Genomic DNA, 27,469 nt, shown 5'->3' with positions numbered 1-27,469 from the left:
GTGACTTGTTTGTTAGATATAAATACTCTGATTTCACAAAGTATTTAGATACCCTCTTTGGAATTATTAATGGAAAGTTAATACGCATAGTTCATATGTGCATCAGTGACACAGGTATGGAAAGAAGAGGAATTATGGCACTTAGGTTAAAAACCAAGATCTGCATATAACATTCATTACAATGTTCTGTACACAGCATATGTGATATAGCAAAAAGTGGAGTCTGACTCCTGATATCCCAAAAAAAGTAAAGTTTTAAATGGGTAAGCATTTAGGATACAGGAAAGTTGCACAACTAAAATGGGTTTACTTTAAAGTAATATAGGAGAATGAAACTAACATGTAAAATTCAAAAGGTGATAGAAAAGATTATAAACATGTGAGTGTTTGAATTGTGATTGTGGGGAATAACCAGAGGGCACAAGAGAGTGCAGTTTGTCAGGGTGCCTTCTAAGACTGGCGTGACTCTCCATGGACAGGAGGGACAGCAGTGTGAGAAGGGAAGGAAATGAACTCTGCCAGAAGTCCCTGCACTGTGAGTGTCTGAAGTTCAGAGGGGCTGAGGAATGAAATTGATAAGCATATGGGAAAGAAATCTATTGTAGGCTACTTATAGTGTCTCTGAACCACAAATCTCTGAGAGGGGACAGACTATGCCAGGAAATACAGCTGTGTGTTTGCTCTTTTCTTATGCACCTGCCATTTTCCTTACACATTTGCCACTGGTCACTTTCAGAGATCAAACATTAGGATATCTACCTGATTAAATAGGTTTGATCTTTTCCATTTGTTTTGTGAAGGGTGAACACTGTGTAAATGGTACATTTCTACTTTTTGTGTGTCTCTCATAAACTTGAAGAACAGTTTTGTGGAAGTTTTCTAGGATCACAAGGTGCTATGAGAGGTGACATGTCTGTTGTCTTCTGAGAGAAATTATTGTTTGATCCTTCCTAAACAACAGTTACGGGAGTTGCCAAACGAACCAGTCCGAACTCCAGTGACTCCAGAACTACTTGTGTTGAGGCTAAGGTTTGAAAGTGCTTTGTAAGGAAGAAAGTGGCTAGAATATAAACTTTTGCCATCCTCTACAGGGACAATACTACCTACTACAGAAATCAGAAAAGGTATCTGGCTTCTTTTATATCCCTCAGATGATTCTTTTATACCATTGTGTTAAAAGTAAGACTGGGGAGTTCAAAATATTGTTCTTAAAATGCTGGGCCATACCAAAAAAAAAAAAAAAATTATTACATTATAGAACTGTCAGCTTCCTACTTAATGTACCTGGTATTAACCAGGATTCTTTCCTCTCTTTTCAATGACTATGCTATGCTTTAAATTCTCTTTACGCCATCTACAATCTCATAGACCATGCTGAGTCATAAATAGGATAATTTACTGAGTTTCTGACTGCAGTCTTGCTCTTTGTACATCAATGAGGCTTAAGAAATGTCCAAACTATGTAGAAACCCACTCAAGGTATGGGCTTTCCTTTGGTGTTAAAGAGTGTATATTTTGAAAACTGTTGTAATTGAGTCTTTACCACAGTGTAGAAGGGTATTAAAGAAAGAAATTAGCTTAAATCTCAGCTGGGATGGATTTTGCAGTTGATAGTTGGGTAACAGGAGAATCTTTTTATTTCTTAATTGTATTATTTGACTGAATCATTGAGAAAATGATCATGGAACTTTATGGCACTATTTTTGCACAGTTCAAGCCCTACGGCATTTAGTTTCCAAATTCTGACCCTGAAATGGAGTTTTAAGAGAGAAAAAGTTCTGACAAAATCAAATAGAACAAAAGATTCAAGCTCAAGAAATCTGAGGTTATTGAAATACTATTGACCTATTGCAAAATGTTGTCATAACTTGCCATATGAATGCCTTGCCTGATCTTGGGTTTGGAATATGTATAGCAAAATCTTCCTCATAAAAGAAACTTTAAAATAATAACAAAATAAACATAATGATATTTTCCCCAACACTTAAGCAAGTTTTTTTCTGTTAGGTAACATTTTAAATTAAAAAGTCATATTCCTTATGGATGTTTCATTTCTTTGTGGATTTTTTTTTATAAGCTGTTTCCAAAGTTTTGGTTTGTCTTAATGTAAGAGAGAGAAGCAAATTTGAAATCAAGCTGTTCAAGTATTCCACTTTGACAACAAACTGATTGTTAGTGGGGTTACAGTGATGGTTACAGATAGCCATCCTTTTAAGTGAGTGCTTTTGTTCCCTATAAGATTAATTCAGAACATATGACTGACATGAGACCCTCAGTATTAGGTGATGGCAACGTTTTAGGATATTGTAAGAAAATATAGCAGGCTGAATAAGGAGGTGACCATGGGCTTTTCTGAATGCTCTGTGAACCTGTGAGTGAACAACTGCAGTTAAATGGTGGTAGGGTACTATGCTTTGCAAACCAGTTGGACACCCTGATATCCCTGATTTGATATCCTTTGATGAAAGAAAGGTATTCGTCTTTCCAGAATAAAACTTGGTTTATGAAGATGAAATAAATTTTAACTTCAGCATTAAATATATGAAAAATAAGACATGAAGGGCAAGTTTTCTGTTTTAAGAAGCAAATTTCATAAGATGTTTCCAATAATACGCCTTGCTGGAGTGGAAACGCCCTGCCATGTGGAAAGAATTTTTTTTTTTTTAAAAATACAGGATTTCTGCTTAGAACTTATTACCCACTTGGGGGTACCCAAGTGATGGACTTGGCAGTGTTAGGTTTATAGTTAGACTCGATGATCTTAAGGGTCTTTTCCAATCTTAATGATTCTATGATTCTATGACAAGAAGAGCACTTTCTTCCATTGGATATCTAAATCTCCTTAGAATGTTTACATTTGATCTTGACTCTATGAAACTATTTTTGAATTTCATTCCCTAACTTTTTTCCACCACTATTACAATCGAACTTTCAAGGGTCTCTGTCCAATTCCATGGTGTAACACCTATGTGTAACAGGAAAAAGAAAATGTTCCAGAAAAAAAATAATTTTAAAAATATGAATTAGTAGCATATGAACAATTGCTGAAAAAGATGAAATACTGCTTATATAGAAGTAATCATATAGAAAAAACCCAGATCTCTCCAAGTCATGTACAAATTTCAGTTTCTACACTGTCAATAATCAATTGGCCCCAGCAGAAAAAAAAACACCAAACAACACTTGACATAAGACCAAAAAAAATCCATTATTTTTTATTGTGATTCATATCGACAAGGTAATTACTATTATTCATTGCAAAGAGGAGTTTGTCTATATTTTAAGCATGTCATTTAGACTTTCCAGTGCATTTTAAAACCATTTTGGTTCATCTGCTTGTACCACATATATACTGCTTGCATCACTAAAAGGAAAAACTATTATGTAAAGTGTTTTTAAAGTGCTTCCTTTCAAACCAAGATACATTTTTTTTTAAGTTATACAGATTTAGTGATTGTGACAAATCAGACTTTGGAAAAGTACATTCAGTAATTGTATGCTATATGGAGCCTAGCTCAAGCAGCATTTCTATGTCCAATAATTTTTAACTATTGCTTGTATATATTCCTCATCTAGTACTTTAGTTCAGATTTTCATAAGCCTCCTTGGTCTAAAAAGTGAATAAGCTAGCATCAGTTGCCAGAAGTGTACAGCTCAGACTAATTTTAGGGCATCTTAATTATTTGTGTGTTAGAGACTAAACTTGCCAATGTTTCATAAGTTTTGCTTATAGTAACTTATTTCTCCATTCAGATCTTAAAAGATTAGCTACTTCTATGAATTTCATTTGTAACAAATGTTCTATTTGTCTTTTTCTATATTTTGGAGGGCCTGCTATATTTCATTTACTTTTATGTAAATGTTTTTCTGATAAGAAAATTTTCTGGCAGTTATTGTGCTTGGTGTTAATATCGAGCCAGAGTGTGCTTTTGTAGTGGGTCCGTTTTCATATCCACTTCCTGGGTTGCTGTTCATGAAGGGTGGGCTTTATGCAGGTGAACAGATTCCTTTTGAATGAAACCAGACAGTAAGAGCTAATCAGGAGTTCCTCTAATGGGAACAAATGAATCAATGAGTGGGCACAGTCTTCCAGATTGTACTAGCACACATGTGCTAAGAAAAAGTTTTGAAAACATCAGACTGTCAGCCCACACTATGGAGTACCTCTTGTGCTATATAAAACATGACTCATACACCTTTATATTTGTTATTGCACCCAGTTTGCTTAGTGACTCCTCTTGCTCTTTCCTCATCTATCCAGCCTTCCTCTTGTCTCAGTATTCTTTTTTTTCTTTACATGCCCTACCTTCAGTTGCCCCTTTTTCAGGGGACCAGTTGTCCCTGGTCTCCTGTTTTGGTGTCGCAGAAGATCTAGTGTGGTGCCACTCAGGACTCCCAAGGTAATGGCACAGCTCATGAATCTTTGCCAAAGAGGGACAAAAACTGAAGGCACTGATGTGCAGCTACATTCCTCTTGTCCTATTTAATCTCTTCAACACTCAGAATATTCCTTACAACGAAAGCACAGATGAGTGCTATTCTAGGTGCCCTGACTCCTTGCAGATTATCGGATGTCTGAGCATATAGCTCCTGAGAAAACTGTGTCCTTGCTCTTCTGGTCATTTTCACCGAGGCTGTGCAGGACACATCTGGCATCCATAATTAAGAAAATGTTGAGGATGTTGGTGTCTAATCTGTTATGTGAAGCCATTTTGCACTCAGGTAACCAAAACTATGTTTTACAGCCATGTGGCATGCAAATAATGTCATGACATGGGCTATCATTATCTGACTATAGCCAGTGGTGCTGGTGTATTGTGTCTCTGATATCACAAGTTGGTATCTGAGTCCTATGAATGTCTCCGTCTTGCTGAGAAAGGTGTCAGCATCCCCTTTGAGTCTGGGGCAAAGTAACAGATTTCAGCTATTATACATCCTTCCTGGGAAGCCTCCCAAATTGTGGTTTATGCAATCGTGACTATCCTGGAGTAGGCACAACAGTGAAATTTGGAGCTTGTCAACACCACCCACACACCAGGAAAGCACAGAGAAGAGAGATTCATATGTTTCCCATATCCAGATGGTCTTATCAATATTTCTCATGTGCATTATGAGGGAGAAAACTTGAAAGGTGTCCTCTCCAACTGATCAGCCATTAATTGATAGCTATTGAGGGATTATGACCTCCACTTAGGCACTGTCTTCTCTACGTTTAAAAGCTCCTGAAAAGTCTTCTGCTTAAAGTAACGTTATGAAAAATTGTATAAAAATACCTATAGCAGAAGGCTTCAGCTATGCCCTTCTGCATTTGAAGGTTCTGCAGCTGGCACTATCTTTCTGCCAAATATGATGAAATCACACCAGCCTGCTGATGAAGTTGTTTCCAGGGATCAGAGTCTCTGTTCATCCAAGGGCCAAATCTGTTAGCGAAGCAAAGGCTCTTAAAAAATCACTATCTGTATCTTTCTCGTTAGTCAAAAGTACATTCAGGAAGATCAAGCCAAATCATCCAAGGGGGCACATGTAGTAGCTGCCATAACCACAATATCAAAGTGACAATTTCATGCCCCTTCTGCTTACACAGAAATTCATGCACACACAATGAAAGTTTGTTTTGACAATGATGGCTCTCAGAGGTAGGAGGAGGTTCAGGTATTAGGATCAGTGACATAACTTATAAATGAGCAGAAACAGAAACAAGCTGTAAATAGATATGGAAACAGAAATAAGGTTTGCTTCCATGTGTAAAACCTTACATGAGTACAAGTATCAGTAGAAGTGTTAAATGAATGAATAGCATAATGTAGCTCATTAAGGGACCCACAGTCCACAAAACAAACGTTGGTGGAGTAGCTGTCCTTCCTGCTGCTTCAAACCATGTATGTAGTGATGATGTTCAGGCTAGGAGCCCTGGCTAACTATAGTCCAAGGTAGACATACTGAGATGAAGGTCCTCCACATCAGTTATTGTTAGTCAACTCCTATTGTGGATCAACAGTATCAATATTACTTGGTATTTTCCACATAGCCTTTGGCTTTCCTTCATTATCAGAGCTCCAGCTAGACTCACCCAGGTTGTTTTTAGCTATGCCTTTTTCTCATGGTTTGGATTTTCTGCCACGTCTGTTTCCCACATCCACAGTCCTCAGGCACAGACTGTCTTGTATGTAGTTACTCCTTGTTTTTTGTATCATGAAATTCTGGAAAAAATGTCACAATTTATGTGAATGTTCCGGTGGTCGTCTCCTTTCCAGTCATTCATTCCAGCTTCACATTTCCACCCTTGTCCTCTCTTCTGCTCTAGTTCACCCTCATCTGCTTCCTGATGCCCAGCTGAACAGAAATGGGTGTGTGAGAGAGCCTGTGTGCCTACATGCACATATATAAGGGAGAACGTAGGTTGAGGTGGGATAAACTGCAGTTAGAAATTTTTTTCATTGATTTACAATATAATTTAGAAGCATAAAAGGAAGAAGGAAGCAGAAATATATATATACTTTTTTTTTAGATAATTTTCTGATGTAGGCCTTTAAAGAAGGAATGTAAAGGGCAGGAATACAATTGACATAGCTGACAATAGTTCAGGAACAGCTTTCTTGTCTGGGGTAAAAAAAGTACATTTGTTGGGGAAAGGGACAAATGTTGTACGCTGGTACTCTTGCCAAAATACATTAATGTAATGAAAGATAAAAGTAATCAGACTGATTACTGCATAAGAGACTTCTCTCAGTATGTACAAAGACCTGAAAGTAGTTATGGAACGTTAAGCTAATACCTAACACTAATACCACTTGGGTGTTTTAGAAACAACTAAGGAGCATAATGAGGAAATGAATGAAAAATATATGTGTCTAGAGGACCGTTGTCGTGCTGCTGTTTCTCTAAATTATTTGGTTTCAATTCCTTAAATAGCTCTTTCTGACTTTCACTTTTACTGTGGTCTGCTCCCCTTGACTAGCGCAATGGATTACAACCTTTACAACACAAAAGGCCACATTGGCAACTTCTCAGGAACCAGAGGGCTACAACTAATTTACATATTCATTTACATGAAATTACTTGAAATTTGCATCAGCTTGGCTTCTTCCTTACTTTGCACTGGGAATAAATAAGATTTGTTTAAATCAACAATAACTTTCCTTCTCATGGTTTCTGAAGCATTTTATTTTATTTTAATTGTTTATTTCTTTTATTTCCTTATTATGTTGGACTTCAGTGGTCTAGAAGGGGATATTTCAGACCAAGTGAGCTCAGAAAAAAAGAAAAATGTCATCTACACTAACAGGCTAAAATATCTACGTAACATGATATAACTTTTCTCATATGGTAGTATAGGTTTATTTTTACTGTTAGTATATGTTTAATAAGTAAATAGTGTGACAGAACTGATTATTTAGACAGATTTTTTTGTGTCTGTTAGAATGTAAACAAACGGGTTAAGCGTTGCTCTTTTCTGGGCATTTCTACATAGTGCATGCAACAGCGCTTCACATTCAGAGTCAATCTGCCCGCCTAAGTAGGATGTCTGAGAACAGGCCAACCTCTGCTCTCCTGCAATGCAGCTCATCAAGAGATTTTTTTTTCAAAATGTGCTTGACCATATGTGCATGTTGCCTCTTAAACAAGTGTAGAAACGATCAAAAAGTATTCCATTCTTTTTACCAATCCTCCTGCAAAGTATGATTGTGTAATAAGGCATCTTTTTAATTTCGTTCTTCTAAAGAAAAAGAAAAAAATGTACTGAAATAAGAATATATTTTAAATGCTTATTTGTGCCCATCTGAGTTTGTGTGTAATGAGTTACCACATAATTTTTCATATTATAGGTTTTTCATAGAATAGAATGTATTTTTAGTAGAAGATGTTATGTTAATAAAATAAATTATTTATTACAAAACTAAGCAATTTTAAAGCATTCACAAAGAAATATACATGAATAGCCCTAAATAGCAGTAACATGTGACTAGGCTTAATGGATGGTTATGGTTAATGACATCATTTTCAGTATTTTGTTTTGTGATTTTTTCTCAGTATTTCAGTCATTTTTACTGAACTTTACATTAACTCTTGAGATCAGAAGACAACATTAAAGTATATATACTTTTTTTTTTGTTAAAATGCATATATATTCAAATATAAATAACTGTAGTGATATGACATATCAGTGAAGGAGCTGTGAAAATATTTTTGTCACTTTACTACCTATGATACTTGAAAATATTTGAAATACAATTATTGAGAGCTAGTGTTAGATAGCTAAATGAATACTTGAAGCTAGTAAGGCAAAGTATTTTCTTGAAACAGGTAAGAGAGCCTTGAAGAAATACCAAATTACCTTTGCATCTGACATTTCCCATGAAGGTCTTTGCAATCTTGCAGTTATCTTATTTTGTGTATATAATAAAATCAAGAAAGCAAAACTTGCAGTAAGATATATCCCAAAGCACATATCTTTCCTTGATGGAATCCTGCTCTGTGTTTGTATATATATCAAGTAAGTGGCTATTCTATTTGTATGTAGGTGTAGATGTAAATGTAGATGTAGATGTAAATGTAGATATAGATGTACTTCTTAGTATAACCCCAGTGATGTTTAGTGTACATCACTGACATAATTATATTTTTATTTCAGCATTTTTAACAAATGAGAAAAAGTTTACTACTAACATACATAAAATGAAACAGAAAGCAATGCATAGCTGTAATTAACCAATTATCGTGATTTAATCCCAGCTGGCAACTAAGCACCACATAGCCACTTGCTCACTCTCCCTCTGTGGGATGGGGGAGAGAATCGGATGAGTAAAAGTGAGAAAATTCATGGGTTGAGATAAAGACAGTTTAATAGGTAAAGCAAAAGCCGCACATGCAAGCAAAGCAAAATAAGGAATTCATTCACTACTTCCCATCAGCAGGCAGGTGTTCAGCCATCTCCAGGAAAGCAGGGCTCCACCACACGTGACTTGGGAAGACAAACGCCATCACTCTGAATGTCCCCCCTTCCTTTTTTTTCCCCCAGTTTTATATGCTGAGCATGACATCATATGATGTGGAATATCCCTTTGGTCAGTTGGGGTCAGCTGTCCCGGCTGTGTCCCTTCCCAACTTCTTGCGCACCCCCAGCCTGCTCGCTGGTGGGGCGGGGTGAGAAGCCGAAAAGGCCTTGACTCTTTGTAAGCACTGTTCAGCAATAATGAAAACATCCCTGTATTATCAACAAATCCAAAACATAGCCCCATACTAGCTACTATGAAGAAAATTAACTCTATCCCAGACAAAACAAGCACACCAATTTTTTCAAGACTGAACATACTTTTGAGCTTCACCTGGGATCTTAGCCATGATATTTCAAAGCTCTGAGCATCAATATCTTGCTTTGATTGACTAAAGAGGAAGTTACTTAGCACCTCAGAAAATCCACCATGACTCCTCTCTACCAGGTATAATTATTAGAAGTCTTCAATTTTAACACCCTACTTCCAATACATATTCTTCTTTTATTTCACTATCCTACTGAAAGTTTTCTTTTCTCTTAGATTGGATGCAGTCTATTCAGTGTAACTACGATGAATAATTTAAATGCATTAAATTAATATCCCTTACACTAATGTCTTGTAGTCAAGGATATTTGAAAAGAAAGAATTTGCTGTTCTTATGACACTTTTTTATTACTGATTGGTTTTATACTTAAATATGAAAAGTTTGCAAATAAGAAAATCGTTGTAACTTCAGCTTGTGGCACTATTATTGGAAGGTTAATAAAATGATATTGCAAAGGTTGCTCTTTTATTAATGAGGTAATTTTTTTCCTTTTTTTTTTTTCTCCAGAAGAAGAAAAGTCAGTTTAAAGGAAAGAGACTCTGTAACTGTGAAATCTTTATTTAATTTTTTTACAATAGAAATTAAAAAAAAATAAGCTTTAAAGTTTAGAAATTTTCATTAAGCTTTAGGGGATCCCAAGGCCCTTCATTGGGTGGCCAAGAGCATGAGTTTGATTTGCTGTCATAATTTGGACTTTTTTTTTTGGGTGTGTGTGATAGGATTGCCTACTATTCTTGCACCATGTTCAAAAGAGGCAAAAATCATTTGTTTGTTTGGGTTTTTTTCCCCAGTTTGTTTCTTTTGATGTGAGTGTATTTTTGTTTTGAGAAACATTCATGTGACAATAGCCCTAAGATATAATAAAACAGAATTAAAAATAGAATAGAATTTTTAAAAAATCAGAAATCCATGTGCAGAATATTGACATAGGTGCATATGTGACCAGGTATCTTTGTACAAGGTCTAAACTTCAAGATGTAAACAGCTGAAAGAATAGTCTACAAAATTTTAGAAATATATCTGATCTATTCATGGCTTGCTAGGGAGACATAAGCATAACTTGTTCTTAAGAACACATTTCTGTGTTACAAAAACCTCCTTAGTTACAGTCCATTAAAGTTTTTGTTCTTTTCCATCATCTGGCTTGCAATGGGGAACAGAGTGCACATTACTGTTTGATGAGGTCATCTTTCGAACAAAGTACAGCTAAATGCTCCTTCTATAAATATATTTGAACAAGCTTTATCCTTGGAAAAGGATTCAAAGAAAAGATTCATTTCTAAATACCATACAAAAATATCTGCTATCTAGATTGGTACATGATTCATACATATTCTAGTATAATATTTTCTGTTTATTTCATTACATTTGGATGACCTGAAGAGAGTTATCTGTTACCAAATTAATTAATCAAATCTTGGAAGACCATTTCTCTGTGAAGGAGGGTGGGGAAAGTAAGAAAGACAAGGTAGAAATTCATAGTTTTTGAATACTGTAACAAGTAGTCTGAACTTTCCTGCTTTCATTTTATGCACCCAACACTCATATAGTATGAATCATAGTGGTTACATTGCTTACAGAAGAGCTGTACTGGATTATGTCAACTGATATGGGTCAATGACATTTTATTTTATTGTTGCTGTCACGCATCACATTACATTAGAAAGCTAAATGTCTTTAGGCTAACCAAAGTGCCCCAAGGAAAATAAATATCTGCTTTTTCTGTCAGCTCTGTTTCATGATTATTGTTTATTTCCGCCTCTTTTAACATTGTTGATCACTCATCTTTCCTGGAGATGCAAATCTCTGAGACAGTTTCTGACTTTTTGCCTAATTCTGACATTTCCTTCACTGATATCTTCCAGTACTTCACAATTTCTATTGGTAAAATTGCGCTTCTTCCTCTGTGAAAAACTTGTGTTACACCAGTAACTGGCTTTCCGCCAGTGACACAGTGATTCCTGGTCCCACTTCATCTCTCTCTGTTTCCCTCTCTCTCCTCAGAGTGCCTGTCTATAACTATGTTCTAGTATCTCATCTTTATATTTTTTCTGACTATTCACATTGAAAAAACATCTCCCGTATTATCTCATTCAAAAACAACATTATAAAAAACATATTATAATATTCTTGCACTTCTCAGTTCTAAAATAAAACATGTATTTTGAGCTATTTTAAGCAATAAAATCTGAGATCCCACTGTAATTTTATCCTGGTTGGATTAAGTTTCTAAAAATAAAATAATGTGATAGCACAACAGCCTATAATACTATAACTGTGGAAGGCCAAAGCAACATCTCACACAGATCATTGGGTGTTCTCTGAAGGGTTAGTAAAATTTAGGAAGATGTGTTTGGGGCACTCAAGAAATTCTTATTCTTATGTTCTGGTCTGGCAAACAGACTCTCACTCTGAAAACCTCATAGAAGACACGGCTCAGCCACATTTACAGTCTTTTTTTGTCTGTTTAGACTTTGACCTTCAAAATTTCTCTTTAATACAGAGAAGACTGCAACATGTAGCTCACACTTTGTAAAACATGTTTTTATATAATTAGTAAGAATATTTGTAATTTGTTTAAAATTTAGACTACTTTTTAAAGGCAGGTTTTTGCATTGCACACAGCCTAATCTTCAATATATCTCAATGTCTGGAGAAAAGAAGAATCAGTCTTGGGTGAAGTGAAATAAAAAATGTGATTCTGTTGTGAGATCTGCATAACGAAGCTTTAACTCAGAAGTAGTTACTGTAAAGCTGCTTCATGTATCAGAGAAAGCTTAAGTATTAGAGAGAGTGAGGCAGAATTCAGTCGTTTCCTAGTGAATGTTTTGTGCGATTATTGCCATCACCCTCTCAGCATTCAGGGCTTCAATCCATTTCCATCCATTTTTTGCCAGACATTGTCCCTTGTACTTCGCATTTCTGTGTGTCTCTTTTATGTATCTTACCACACCATTTGAAGTTTTTAACTTTCACTAGAGAACTGCCCGACTCATTTGTGTTTCTGCCATTCCCATTAGTACATCATATGAATTATTTTTTTTCCCCTTAATTATACCTTTTAGTATCTCTATTGCTACTGTATATTTCATTATTTATTATTCTATAGGAGGTGAGTACCATAGTGCCTAGAACAAACAGTATGAGTTTAACTCCAATCCTGAGAGGATGCATTCTTGACCAAGCCAGTTTTATCCACAGCCACTCTATTCTTCCTGAAGCTTGGTAATGGTTATTACTCTTAACCTGACCCAAAGAACATTCAACTATTCTTGTTCTTAAATTCCCCTTTATTTTCTAGAATTTTATTCAGTTTTTCTATTCAGATAGAGTGTCTCTTCAGTTCATATGTTTTGGGATGTTTATAAGTCTTATTATATAATGTCTGTATTATGTATAAATTATAATATCAAACTTTATTGCATGATGTTTATATGGCCTTATATGCCATGATTCTCTTTGGTACATGTATTTAGATCAACGAGGTCAGATTCCTCTTCCCCTTTGGGTGTAACCAGCTTGGGTTTGGACCACTTTGTAGCCATGTTGGTTTTGTATGTTGTATATGACCATAATGGTAATGCTAGCACTTTCTATAATATTTGCAAACTAGGACTTCATTCTGCCTGTGGTACATTTGAGAAATTGTTTTTCTCAGAAGTATTTTCCTTGCCTCAAATTAAACCAGACTCACTTAATTTAAGTCATAGGTTCTCCCTGATTCTCAGTTGGTTTTTGTTTGATTTTTTCCCTACAATATCTTATTTCTAAATCCTTTTAGCAAGAACTCTCTCAGACCCTGGCATATCTGTCATCACAAACAACTTATCCATTAGTTCTCCAGTGCAATAGTTCTTCTAGAACTGAAACTGAGTCCGTACAAACCCTAATTGCCTTATTTCCTTATTGTGGTCCTTATCTCATCATTAGAGACTGGAGAGTTGTTTCAAACCTGTCATGAGGATGCTGCTGCTGTCCTTAGAAGTAGGAAATAGATATTCCAAAGGGCAGTACTTATTTAATGTAAAGTGAATGATGAGCTACAAGGCACTTGGAAACTCATACAGTGAACTTCACCCATGTGGCAAAGCTAGCTCAAGGTGATTCCTGCTTTTCAATAGCTATGGTAGTAACACAACTTACAGCTGTAGCTTTCTGTTTATTGTGGCTTGGTTTTTTACTATTATTACTTTTAGACAAGGTATTTTCTTTTCTGGCTCCTGATGGAAACATACTTACATAAATATTTTGCCTTGATGTTCTTTATTTGATACAATCATCCTTAATCTCCTACAAAAGAGCTAATCCTTCCTCTCTGATATCTTCCGATGTACTTTGAACACCTGTTCAGTGTCTTGGGTACTACATTACTTCAACAATATATACATGTTTAGCTTTGGTGCGTGAATATGAAGTTCCTTGTCACAGACCAAAGATAAAACTCTATTTTCTACTTCACACATTGCTCCTATTTTGTACTTCCTACAGATTTTTTCCTTTATTTAACAAATTATTCAGTTTTGTTTCTGTAATATTGAGGAATCAATTAAAATAACTTGAACATTAAAAATTTAGATTTTATTTCATACTTTTAAAATTCATTCCCCTTCTCTATTAAAAATGCTTGGTTTTAATTTTTATCTGCTACTTCCTCATTTGTGCAGGCTACATGAAATAATTTTAGAAATAAATCAATGGAGCCAGCTTCTATATAAGGTGGATAAAAAGGATAAAAGTTATGATTTTTTTCAAGATGGCTGACATACAGATTCCTTATATCCATCTCTGATTTTACTTGGTTGCAGTTTCCTGTTGACAAGGAACGATTATATTTCTCCTTCCCTGATATCTTACTCTAGTTTTCTCTCTCCTGAGCAGCTATTGCTCCTTTTGGACAACAAATAGTCTCCAAAACTGAGCAGACTGGAGCCTCAGCAGTTCCACTTCTTCCTTTTATTATATCTACAGCTATAGCCTCTCATCCATCTGTTACTCCACAAGGTCACTCCTGTTACCTTAACGACCTGACTCTCCTGAAGAGATTGTTCTCATGTCACTTATTATATATTAATTTCCTATGTAACTGGCTTTTCTTTTACCTCCATATTTCAAGATACAGATCTTTTGTATGATGTCAGCAAATATATCACAGTTTGTCCCTTTCTGGGGACACATTCTATTCCCATTCACTAGTTCAACCTTCATGGGCAGTTGGCTGCAAGTATCACACATTTTAGATTGCTGTTCCTGCAATTTTAAACGAATGTGAAATATTAGACCTACTTAATACGCTGCCAATTATGGTGTTCAACAACAACAAAAAAACCCCTACATTTTCAAACATTGCTTGCATTTTGAAAGAGGACTCATTATGTATTTTGGATTGAGTTGTTGCTCAGATGGTTGAGGCTGTATCTCAGTTTTGTAATGGAGGATCACTACAGTGCTTTATCTTTTTGGGAGTATTAGCTCTACATGAGCTACTCTGTCTTGGCTGCAATGTGTTCATATACACACATCTGTTAATGTTCTCCTACTGCTGTTTGAAAGGTTGATTTGGAATCAGGGCTGTTTATGCTTTAGTTCACTGGAGACTAGCAAACCCACTTACCTAAGAGTGTTCATTTAAAACACTTTGTGCTGTTCAAGGTAAAGAAGAAATACTTCTGGAGTAGCTGTTACACAAGTGAAAAAAAAACAAATGCGGCAAAGAGGTTTTGGGATTATTTTTTAAACTGGTAACAATTTGTGATCCAGTGGGAAGTCTCAGTGCAGTTGATGGCCATATGCCAGGTCTTCAGAAATTAAACATTTGGAAGCAGTGTGATGTATCTCAAGAGATGTCAAAAGGTACCTCATAAGAAATGTCTTGAGTGACCTAGTGTTTCAGATTTCTTACAGAGAATAAGAAGTGACTCAAAGAGAAAGAAACCTCTGGATTCCAGCTGAAATGTCTCATCCACCTTTATCTAATACAATCCTTAAATGATGAGGGACAGTAGAATTCTCTGTGTGGACAAGCACCAGACATAGATCAATAACTATCCAAGAATAAATAACTATCCTATAGGTTGCCTGATACAAAGAGTTACAACCTAATGTTCAAAACTAATTACACTTAGAATAACTGCAATTCTTTGAACAGTATCAGAATAATTTTCCAAAATCTATATATAGCATTATATGTTTTCCCCTGGGTGCAAAAATGTTAACAGGTTCTTTCATGGGGTAAGATACTGTCTGTCAAGACTTCTGTTACTAAAGGGTTCTACCCCTCATTTTTCATATAAGACAAATCAGTATTCCTCTTCATCATTTGTGTCTGTTTATACCTACATTATTAATTATATCAGCAGAGCTCTTGGAATAATTCTTGTTAATTAACTTCCTTTCCCTCTGCTGACTATCTGCCATTGCAAAGTATAGACTACTGAAGAAATTAAACCCTGACTGGCTCTTTGCTCATGTGCTCATTTTTGGTTTAAAGTTTTTGAGTAAGTGTTTTGGATTTTAGAGAAAGTAAAATTGAAAGTTATATCTACACTGTTTGACATAATTTGATACTTTATTCCACATCTTGAAACTATCCAATAGGTGAATGGAGAACTTTCTTCTCTGCTCTTCTTAAAATAGTAAGGTGTAAATTAATACCTTGCTTTATATTCCAATATATCATATAAGACATAACTTGAAAAGGTATTTTTAAATGAAGGGAAATATTGCTTTCACTATAAATGATTCAGTAACACGTCTTTAACGAGGAAAGTTTTTAAATTACAATTCAGTCTAAGAGGATTCCTTTTCCTCCAAGTACTTGCATGGTCGTCCACTTCAGCCCAAAGGAATGGCTTTTCAGAAGAAAAAGGAGGTGAGGTCATCACTACAAACATGTTGGATGGTTTTACTTCATACTGTATTTTGTTTGCTCCACTGGACTGAATCAGAGGTTGGAGGTCACTAGCTGTGCTCTTAGAACATATCATCTGAGTCTGCATCACCAAAACAACCCCAAAATCCAGTTTTTATGTCCATGTCTGGCATTTGAACCAAAATGCAGTAAGTAAGCATGACCACTTCAAAAGCACGCTCCTGGTATGAACTAAAACACTAATGTAGACTCACTCTGCATGGCAGGGAAACAGTTTGTGATGATCTCTTGTCCAGCTTTCTTTCATACTATTTGGGAAGGGAGAAAGAGTATAGAGATTTCAAATTCAAAGCTTTAATATTTTGAAAGTTCTTACTTTAACAAGTACATCACAAACACATCATAGAAAAAAATCCTGCCTTAAAAATGCACACAGTCCTCATTAGCCTAGTGAAAAGTAGAGGGAGCCAGAAAGGTAAGATGAAGGGTGATATGAGAGAGAAAGCTGGCTCAGAAATTCCTGTGGTGGAAGGAGCGCTGCACTTCTGCTGTCGGTCTAAAGACCATTTAATCTCTCTCTGTTATTTTTGTCAAAAATAATTTGGCTGGTTTTATATCATCTTTATCTTGTAATCAGTTTTAGATTAAGGAGAGAATTTTCCCTGTAGCTTATGAAAGCTCTCAATGGAACGCCAGAGAGGCAATGGCACAGTGCTGCCAGCAAGGCAGGCAATGCACATCTAGAGGGAGCCATGTGGTGATGGATCAACATTCTCTGATTTATAGATCTAGATCTTTGAATAGTTCTGAATACTAAAAAGCTAGGATTATGAATTCCAGAGTTTATAAAACATGGGATTACCTAGTATATGAAAAAATTTGAAATTTATAAGACAGAATGTTGCATGTCTCATTTCCCATTCATTGAAGAGAATGATTGAATAATACAATCTGAATGTTTTTAAGTTTAGAAAAACTATCCTGCTATGTGCTTTCTATTGTAAACTAGTTGCAAGCAATTTTTTTATACCTGCTTTAACAGTTTTCACAGTATATGTTCTCTGCATTTATTTATACATGAATGAGAGACAAAGTGTGGTCACTGATAAATGTAAACTCAAGCATTGACATTCTTTGTAATTATGTGGTTTGGAAGATGGATTACCTTTGTTTCTGTTGCTGTTGTCATTGTCTCTGCTTTAGAAGATTCAATTACTCTTATATATACATTAACAAGGAATTTTTTAATTAAGCAATGATAGAGGGGATTTTAAAAGTTTTAATTGTAGTGAGGACTGCAAGTTTCACATCTTTGCTTGATAGATTATTCTTTGAAGTTGAGAGTACCTAAGTGTCTGCAAATAGTCTTACTCCTAATAATCTAAAGATAAGTCATTTGAAATTGTGTATTCTTGGGCTGTGAATCTTTTCCAGTTTCAAAGTACTTTTATAAACATTTAAAGAGCACTGGTAATATACAGTAATATAAGATTACTTTAAATGTTTAAAACTACATTCCCTCTAATGATCTGGTTTATAAAAATATATGTCACTGGGTTGTTTAAGGAACGTGATAAGTAATTTTATACTTTCATTTGCTGAGAATCCAGTTCTGGTGCAGGTTAAATAACTGTGATAAAATGGTTATTCAGTAATTTATCTAGCACCCCAACTATCTGTGATTTTTTTTCTGTTGAAAAAAACCCCTTCATATTCTTCTTTTACAGGAGAATCTATGCTGTACTTCAGTTGCATATTGGTCTTTCTGCTAAAACTCATTAGTACCTTTCCTTCCCATATTTCTTCATCTTCTATGTGCAAATTTAGCTGTCCCGCTGACATTCTCTGAATGTCACCCATAATGTTGTACTAGCAGGTTGAACTGTGTCTAATTAGAATGTCTTAAAATAACTAGAAAGAAAATTTACTTGTGCCACAAAAAGAGGAATCTTGTGAATATTTTTTAATTAGAAGAGTCATTATAAAAGAAATTTAAACAATGAAAAATACATTGGAAAGATTCTGAAAACTTTATAACGTAGAAATAATGTTGGTATAGAACAGTCTGCATGGGGTAATTCTTCACTTAGTCAAAATCTGTGTCTTGATAGAAAAATTACTGAATTTCTATTAGACTTTTTGTAGGGAAAGGTATCACTTCACAAAATGACAACTCTCAGTGTCCTTCATTAAAGAGACACCACTGGATCAACACTCTATTAAATCCTGAAATCTAAGTAAAAATCGCATTGAAACTAACAGTTCTGTATTTATTATTTTATCAGTAAAAATACCTAATACATTGCAAATACAGGGAAGAAGATCATTTGTACTCTGTTTTCAATTACAATCACTCTTCAATACTTAATGAAATTGAATGTAAAGTAAATATTTAGATAAAAACTTTTAGAGGACAACTAAAATATCATAGAAGGATGTATCAGCTAGGTTGAAGGAAAGGTTGAAAGAAGGGTTGGTGAGTTTACAGTGTAATAGAGATATTCCTTTCCTTTCATGGAATCAGCTGAGAATTGACAACGTTATGTAAGACCAAATTTTACTATTATAATTTCATATAATATACAAATCTGCCTTATTTATTCTTTTATTTATACAATTTACATATCATTTTCTGAATAATATGTAAAATGTTTTTTAATGATTAAAAATCTATTATTCTTTCTTTCTACTTCCATTTTGGACATGTTGAATCTTTTTGCAAGTTGCCAACATACGTTATTGAATAAAGTTTTGATTGATCTCTGATTCCTTTCTCCATTTCTCTGAGGACTGGCTGTTCAGAACTGGTATTTGATGTGTTATGTTCTATCTGTCTTTCCATATTTATACTGACTACATTCTTTCAGTAAGGATACAGAAGCAGAAATTGTTGTTTTACAAAACATATATGGACGGCAATTATAAATTCAGTCATACTTCAGTAAACTGGAACATGGCCTACATCTCCTGAAAGCCATAGTCCCTTAGTTTTTGTGATAGTGTTAGCAAATGTGGGCTGTCTGGTTTTCTTGTCATTGTTTTAGAAAAGTAATCCTCTAACAGTAGCATAGAAAGTTGCATATTGGTCTTTCTGCTAAAACTCAGTACCTTTCCTTCCCATATTTCTTCATCTTCTATGTGCAAATTTAAGAAAACATTAACTTATCTTCTCAGTTAAAGAAGAAAACACTAACTTTTCTTCTTTACTTTGATGTTATGATGCATTCAAATTACAGCCTAGGTATCCCATATTCTTCCATCAGGTTGTTTTGGGGTTTTTTTTGCTACAACTTGTGCAGCTTGCCTGGACCAGCAAAGCATACTTTATACACACTGCAAAGGATTTAGCATTAGTGTAACTGAAATCTAAACAAAAAAAAATTATTATTATCTAGATCAATTATTAGAGAAAAAGAAAATAAAGAAATTATTACAGAAATTCTTCAATAATAATAAGTTTAAAAAATTTATATACACTTCCTAACAGTCTACCCATTTTTTTTCTGGTGTTACACTCACACTTTCACTGCCCTTCTTATTCCCAAGGCCAATTACTTGTGAAGATGTAGAACAGTTCATTTAAAATGAGATATAAGAATTTGGGTGCTGCTCTTTTTTTTTCACAGTTCTCTATCCTGGGAGATAGGAATGATACGCTGCATCACAAAATCTTTACATTACCTAAGGTCATCTGAAGTATTCACTTGATTCTGCAGTTTGTAAGCAAGAACAGCTAAGATCATAATATTTTGGCTAGTCCATAATTGTCTTTTATAAAGTCTTTGTGTCTTTTATTAAGAATAATGGATTATTTTGGATTTAGGTTTATCATTTTTAAGACAGTGACTGCCGAACAATCTATGCTGAAATGGTATATGAAAAGGATTGTTGAAGTTTTATCATTCCACAAAGGAAAGAAGATTAGATGTAGTTCTGATCCAAAATGAGCTTTTATGTGTCCTTTCGTCTCCCAGTAGAAATTAGTGAAGCATTTCTATTTCTTATCATTCCGTTTCATTTTGACTTATTTGAATATTCATTCAAATAATTCAGAGGAATTATTTTTCTCTTCCTTTCCCTATATTGTCCTTCATCTTTCTAAATTCTTTACTTTTTATTACTAAATTTGGTGGTAAAACAGAACAAAACAAAACAAGAAACAGTATATTAATAGTCTGTTCTTTCTCTTAAATAGTAGCTTTGATGCCAGGGTAATTACAACTTTATTTCTTTTAAGACATGTAGTTGGGAAAAAATATACAGCCTATTATGACATGTGACAGAATAAAGCAAGATCCATAGCTGTATACCCACAATTTACTTGTTCCAGGACAGTGTACCCATTTATTTTGTCTTATAATTAGATTGTAAATTTCAACCGGGAAGGTTCTTTGTTATAAATCTCTCTAATACCTAGCACCACATAGTCCAATTCTGCCTGGAATGTCTTAGAATATCTACCATAAAAGTAATAAGTATTGAAGACTTATTTATAAATATTGTGTTCCATTTGTCTCTCAGAATTTCCCTAACACAAACCAGCAGGAGACATCACAATACATAATGATTTTCTTCCCTGTTCTTACTCCCTGAATGACATAAATTCTCAGATGATGCATGTATACCTTTCTGTACGAGACACAGCGAGGACACACTGGAATATACACTTTCATACTAAGGATTAAGAAGGATAGGATTTTCCATGCTAGTCAGAAGATTCCCCTGAACACGGGAACATGGTCCTCTGAAGTACCTTTACTGTCATGATACAATTTATGCATTTGCATTTTTCCTAGCAGTTCTTATCTATGTAACAATTAGCCTTCAAACATGAGCAAATGTGAGCAACTGCAGTATTCATCCTCTGTACCAAGATGGAGAACTTTTGTCTTTCATGTGACTTGGAAATCAATTTAAATCTCCCCAGATAGATGTCTGCATATCTATAACTTGGATACTTAATTACTTCTAACCAAGAGGGAAATGCCTTTATCCCTCTGTCCTGTTCTGTTTACCAAAGAAACATATCTAATTATTTCAGTCTGCCCTAAAGTGAACTAGTACGTGTTAGTGGCTGGCAGGGGCTTTATGAGTTCTTCAGCCAAAAACATAATAAAAAAAAAAGGAGGAAATAATGATCTTATTTACAGCATTAATAAAGAAAAATGTGTTCTCCTTCCCACAGTGATTCTGTAAATTTTCCACAAGAAGTTAATGTTTATGTTTTTCATAGTTTCCTATCTCTGAAGTACCCACCAATTTAAACAGAAAATGCTGGCACTTTGCTTCTTTGTGTATTTCAGATCTATCTTTCATTAAGATGACTTTTGTTCACTCACTGTCTTTCTGAAAAACTGGTAAGATGAGAGAGTGTTTCTGCGAGATAACATAAGGTATTCTATAACCTTCATTAATTTCACACGGCATCAACATATATTAAATGTAAATCAAGTTAAACAGTATTTTTAAAAGATGTTCCATACTTAGGACAAAAGTTTATAGTTATATTAAGAGGTAGATTCAGGTCTTATTACTGGTTCCTTTTCTTTCATCTTTATGCCACACCAGAGTGATGTTTCTTATATTAGGCTAGGTATCTTGATATAAAAATCCTGCTGAGGTCAGATATTTTAGCTTTTCACTGTCTTTTTGCCACTCATCTGCTAGGAATTTATTTAGTACTTTGATTCTGTAGAGTTTTCTGTTGCATTTCAACTGACTTACCATAAAATTCTGAAGTTGTGATTTCTGATTATTTTCTCAGTGCTAAAATCATACCTTTTTCAAATGAAAATATAGTTGTATTCACTGCCTCAACCTCTTCTTTCTTTTTTGTCAGTTCTAGCTTTTCTTCCTGTGTTCTATTAGCTTTTTTGCTGATCTGCTCCTATTTTTTAATGACCTCCTAAGAGACAGCATTCAATGGATATTATACAGTACTCTTATGCTATTTGTACTATCTATGATAGCAGATTTCAGACAATAAATGGGGGTTTTGAATATCATTCTAGTAACAAGCAATGAATATTTCTTTGCTCTCAGGTTTTTAATCAATGAAAAAAAAAGGAGACTGTTTGAGAAAAAAGGGAACCATGGGAGGAAACAATTCTTACCCAAATTCTCAAGAAAACTTTATGATTTTTGTTGTTTGGGTCTATACGATTCTGTTAAGAACCTTTACAACTATGGGTAAGAATTACAACACCATTTTATATTAAATGTTACTGATTTTATTATTACTCTAAATAAGAAGTGTAAGGAATGGAACAGGATGCTTGGGAGATTTCAGGAAAGAACAAAGTTTGCTGGAATCATAAGGGAGGTAAATGCAGGGTACAAAGAGAACCCAGGAAATCTGGGCAAAGAACAGCTACGATGAGTTTTGCAAGATTACTTTTTGCTTTGAAATAATTTTGCTATTCTAAATTTGTATGTAATCCAACTCTGAACAAAAGTGTTCTTTTCACAGAGGTTGTGCAATCTTCTGTATATAAATTATGTTGGATCATGTTAGTCATTTTGCAAAATGGTTCTGAGGTATGAGAATTAAAAAAAAAAATTATTTTTCTATTTCAAATATAATATGCTTTTATCTTATTGCAGGCTGCTGAACATTACTCACAGGATGAGAAAAGCAGAGATTTAGTATTGACCCTGACAGTAAAATGGAAACATCTTAAATTAGTTGCTCAGTGGTCTCAATTCTTACACAGAGGGGAGAACACTTTGTTAATAATTAAACAGGCTTTTTTAAACCTTATTTTCAACCATCAATGACATTTATTTTTTCCAGAAATCAGATAGCTCTTTCAGATCTTCATTTAAGCCCAAACATAAACTCTTTTCCAAAGTTTTCAGCACACCTTGGAGAAAAACCTAGCTCTCCCACTTCAAGGGAAGTACCAGTGAAACATGTTTTACATGGGATCCTTATGTCCAGATGATGAAATGTTGTTAGAAAAAATGTCATTCACTGGATGAAGTTTAGAAGACATTTCTCATTTTTCATTCTGAGTAACTTGTGATGTAGTTATATTTCTATCCTACCTTTGAAAATATATACATTGATTAAGTATTTCACTATTAACAGCTGTTTGTTCTAACTGAATACATCACATATCTGTCATTGTCATCTTTGCATATTTAAAATAAGAAGCTTGTTTTGTGTTAGTTTTATTGTGACTTTCCCTCCCTTGATTATATTTTTTAGAAATAGTTTTGGAGTGAAGAAAAGTGTATATTTCACCATTTTACCTTGACTGGACTCCGGTATCTCAATGCAGGCATAAGACTGCTGTGCAATGTATGTTCAGAGACTGAAAATATTTCCACATGCTCAGGTATCTATATAATTTGTGTGGTATAGCTGAATGACTTTTACTCTTTACTTTGAAAGCACAGCTGTATGTTGTGCCACTATGCACAACAATCCTTTTTTGTAATACTGTGTGTTTAGACAAATTGCCCAGGAGTTGGGAAATCTATAGGTGTCCTTTAGTCTGAGGGATTAAAATTTATATCTCCTACTTCCAAAGTAAACATCCCAACAATCAAGCCAGAAACTACTGATGTCTCTTTTATGTGATGAGGATCTGAACAGGCAGGTGCAGCAGATTTTCGATTTCAGTGCAAGCTTCTCATTTCAGTGTTGTGGTGGCAGACTTGGCACCAGTATCTGTTTTATCTACGCTTAGTAATAGTACAAAATAAGATTTATGTTTGAAGTTCTAGTGGGGAGGGATCCTGCTATTCTCAAATTAAAAGTTACTACTCCCAGAAACTATTATTTTGTTAAAATAAATTCACTCTGAAACTAGTGATACAAGATTCATTCATCCATAGACCAATTTTTTAGTTCCTATTGTTATTCCAGTGGTTGTCTAATACAAAATGCAGAAATATTCTTGGGATTGCCCTTAGGAAGGGACACAAAACCTTGTATCTCCTCCACCCCCACTTGAATCCCTTCTCCATATTATAACCATAAATATGGATAGTCAAGTTCTTTTTTGTTTCCATTCAGCTTCCTTACTCGTTTTCCTGGCTACACAGCATTGTTGAAAGGTGAATACCAAGCAGCTTTGTGTGGGAAGTCAACTAAAATTACTGTATCTGTGAACATATACTGTTATAAAAAATGTAGACACCTAATTAAGAGTACTTGGGGTTTAGTTTGTTTGGTTTGGGGCTTTTTTTTTCCCCGTAGAGAAATATGCTTGTATTATCTGTGTAATGTCAGGATTCTTGTTTCTTTAAGCAAGTACACAACTGAATTCCACAAAAAGCAGACTGAAAAACTGTGGGGGCAGTGCTTCTCAGACAGGGAGCAGGGGCTCATGATAGGAACCGAGAAAGGAGCAAGAATACATTAAGCTTAAGTTTGGCCAAGCTCTTCATAATGTGAAGCTATGCCTCAGGCAACAGAATACATTAGTGCCTTTTTCTAAATCACTCTCATTTGTTTGGATACCTAAAATCCTCATAATTTTCACTGAAGGGGAAAAAAAAAAAAAGCTACTGAAGATCTTACCTATAGAGAATTTCCCGATACAGAAATATATTACTCAAATATGTATATTTAGTAATTAATTCCAATGCATCATAAATTCCTTTTCTAGTAAAATAAACTGCTCTTATACTGAAAATTACAGGTAATATAGGTTATTTTAAAGCCAAAATTAGATTAATCTAAGCTTTTCACCATCTCTTCTAAATACTTAGTCTGAATGCAAAGGAGCATCATCATCCAATAGCCTTAAGGAGTAAGATATAAATGACTTAAATATAGCTGTATGTTAGACCATCTTGGAATACCACTAAAACTCTCCTGTGTTACATGAGTTAGTCACAGGAAAATGTGTTTGCACCCCAAGAAAGGACTGATTGAAAGACAACTTGATGTGATCATAAAAGACTTCTATTCACTTCACTGATCTTTTGATTAGAAATAAAAGTACCTCCCCATCCTAATAATTTTCATCTTAACATGAAAGTATTTGAAAGTTTAGTTTAAAATTATAACTGCAGTATTTCTTGTTGCATTGCTGTCTGTTTTGTTTGTTTATTTGGTTGGCTGATTACCACTTAACTGTATTTTTGACTCCTTTGTGAATCACCAGTATCCCATCTTCAGTCTCAGACTTCTAGTCAACAGTTTTCCCATGGACTGATGACAGGGCTTAAGACTGTAGACTCCTGACAGTTTACTGTGATGATGTTGTGAAGGAGTGGTTTAGAGGCCACTTAAAGAATCACTGTCAAAGGTATTAGCAAAAGTGTTTTTAACAGAAATTTATAAAAGTGTGAATTAACAGAGTTTGATGGCAAGGTTCACTCTATCGCTTACTACATGGATGAAGTATACAAAGGAAAATCATGTTAGAATTGAGCTGGAATGATTTATATAGAGATCGAGGATGACAAAGGGTAAGGAGACCCTCCTGTTGAGTCATGAGATTCAGAGTAGACCCCCTTGCTTTCTAAACTCTGGATGGCGCTTAGGTGCGGCTGGAACCACTCCTAGTCCCAGACTTGGTCAACGGTTTATGTCTGAGGGATTATATGTGTTTAGCAGCAGTCTAAGGTTCATTCACAGTTTTAAGATAGATCACAAGATTTTAGCAGCACTTAATCATTGACTAATTTAACATTTACACAGTAAGTTAGTAGAGTCTACTGCAATCACGACAGTGACTTAATTATAGATTTGAGATGGTAGTATTCATACTATACTTGCTAGCAAGTACCTCCACCAATTCACACACGTACGCACACAGACACAAGGATAGAGAAACATACAAAGCTATACTTGTTAAAAATTCCCCTTGAGTCTAGTGAAGTATTCACGTCAAATGTCTTGGCATTTCTCAACGGGCTAGGGGTTGAGCCTCGAGGAGTGTTTCACCCAGGTCCCGTTGTCAATCGGCGACAGTCCTCCGAATATCGCAAACTTGAGACTTTCCAAGCTCTGAGAATTATCCCACTCAGAGGGACATTCTGGGCGCAGCCTGCTGCGGTCCAAGAGAGCTCAAAGGATCTCACTTAGGGTCACTGTTTATAGGTTCACAAGGTCATTGGCTTTAGTCATCCATAAAAATTCTCAAGTTTTGGTAGCAATGGTACCATCCCACTTGAGTTACAACTCAGATAAGGGTGTCAGGGGATGACAAATTATCCTCGCTCTCGTCCCGCACTTGGGCCAGGCAGCAGGAGTTCCTGGTACGGTCAGTACCGCTCCCCCACCTCAGCTATGCAAGAGTTCCTGATACGGTCAAGGGACGCTTCATCGCCTGACTCATTACACAAAGGCCAAGGTTTAATGGGAGTTTCTGAGATCATGGAGTGGCCCAGGAGAGGGTTGTGGGGGAGGGAGTGCATCACCACGGATGACTTTATTAGATCTGAAATTAAGTTAATATTGTAGCATTTGCTGTTTTTCTGAGTAGAGAGATGTTAATTAATTCAAGTTATTAAGTAATCAGCCATTTTCCACAAAGCATATCATTTGAGACATCAACATTGATGAGAAAGTGCGGATGATAAAGCAATAAATGTTCTCAACCTGTAAATGTAGTGTTTGTCTGTAACCTATCTTACACACAAATCCCTACTTTGGCCAGTCTCAAGTCTTTCATTTTTTTGTTCATTTGCTGTTGTAAGGATACTTTTCTATAAGTTAAGACTGTGTCTTTGCTTATTAGATCTTCTGAGAATGACCCAAATACCATACTCTGTCCTACCACTCTAACTGTACATATAAACCCTTCCTATTTCCATGCATACCTTGGAGTGATATTTCCAAAGACTTACAGTTTATGCTACTGATTTTCAGTAACTATCATCCAGGAAATTCATTTTCATCAGGAAATACACCCTATGGTCCCAGAACACAACAATACTTGTAACATGTTAAGTATTCTATGTATTCACAATATCCATATTTTATGAAGTCTTTGAAATTTCCATCCTTCCAAAGGACCATGTCTGTGACAGAATGTGCAAACCTGATGTTTTACTTTAATAGCTTTTCTAACACTTCTGATTTACATGTACGGATTTTTAGTGAAAACACTAGATGGACTCTGAATGCCATTACAGAATATTATTTATTTATATCCTTGCTATTTCCAGTAGATCAACTGTAGCAATAGAATATATATACTAACTTTTAAGTTTTTGAATAGTCTTCCAGAGGCATTACAGAAGTCTGTAACTTCAGTTCAGAGTACGCTGAAGACAGCCTACTTCTGAAACCCATAAATTACAGTCAGAAGCATTCAG

This window comes from Calonectris borealis, chromosome 1 (genome assembly GCF_964195595.1).
Source record: "Calonectris borealis chromosome 1, bCalBor7.hap1.2, whole genome shotgun sequence".
In the NCBI taxonomy this organism is placed as follows: Eukaryota; Metazoa; Chordata; class Aves; order Procellariiformes; family Procellariidae; genus Calonectris; species Calonectris borealis.
Note: the sequence above shows the minus strand (reverse complement) of the source record.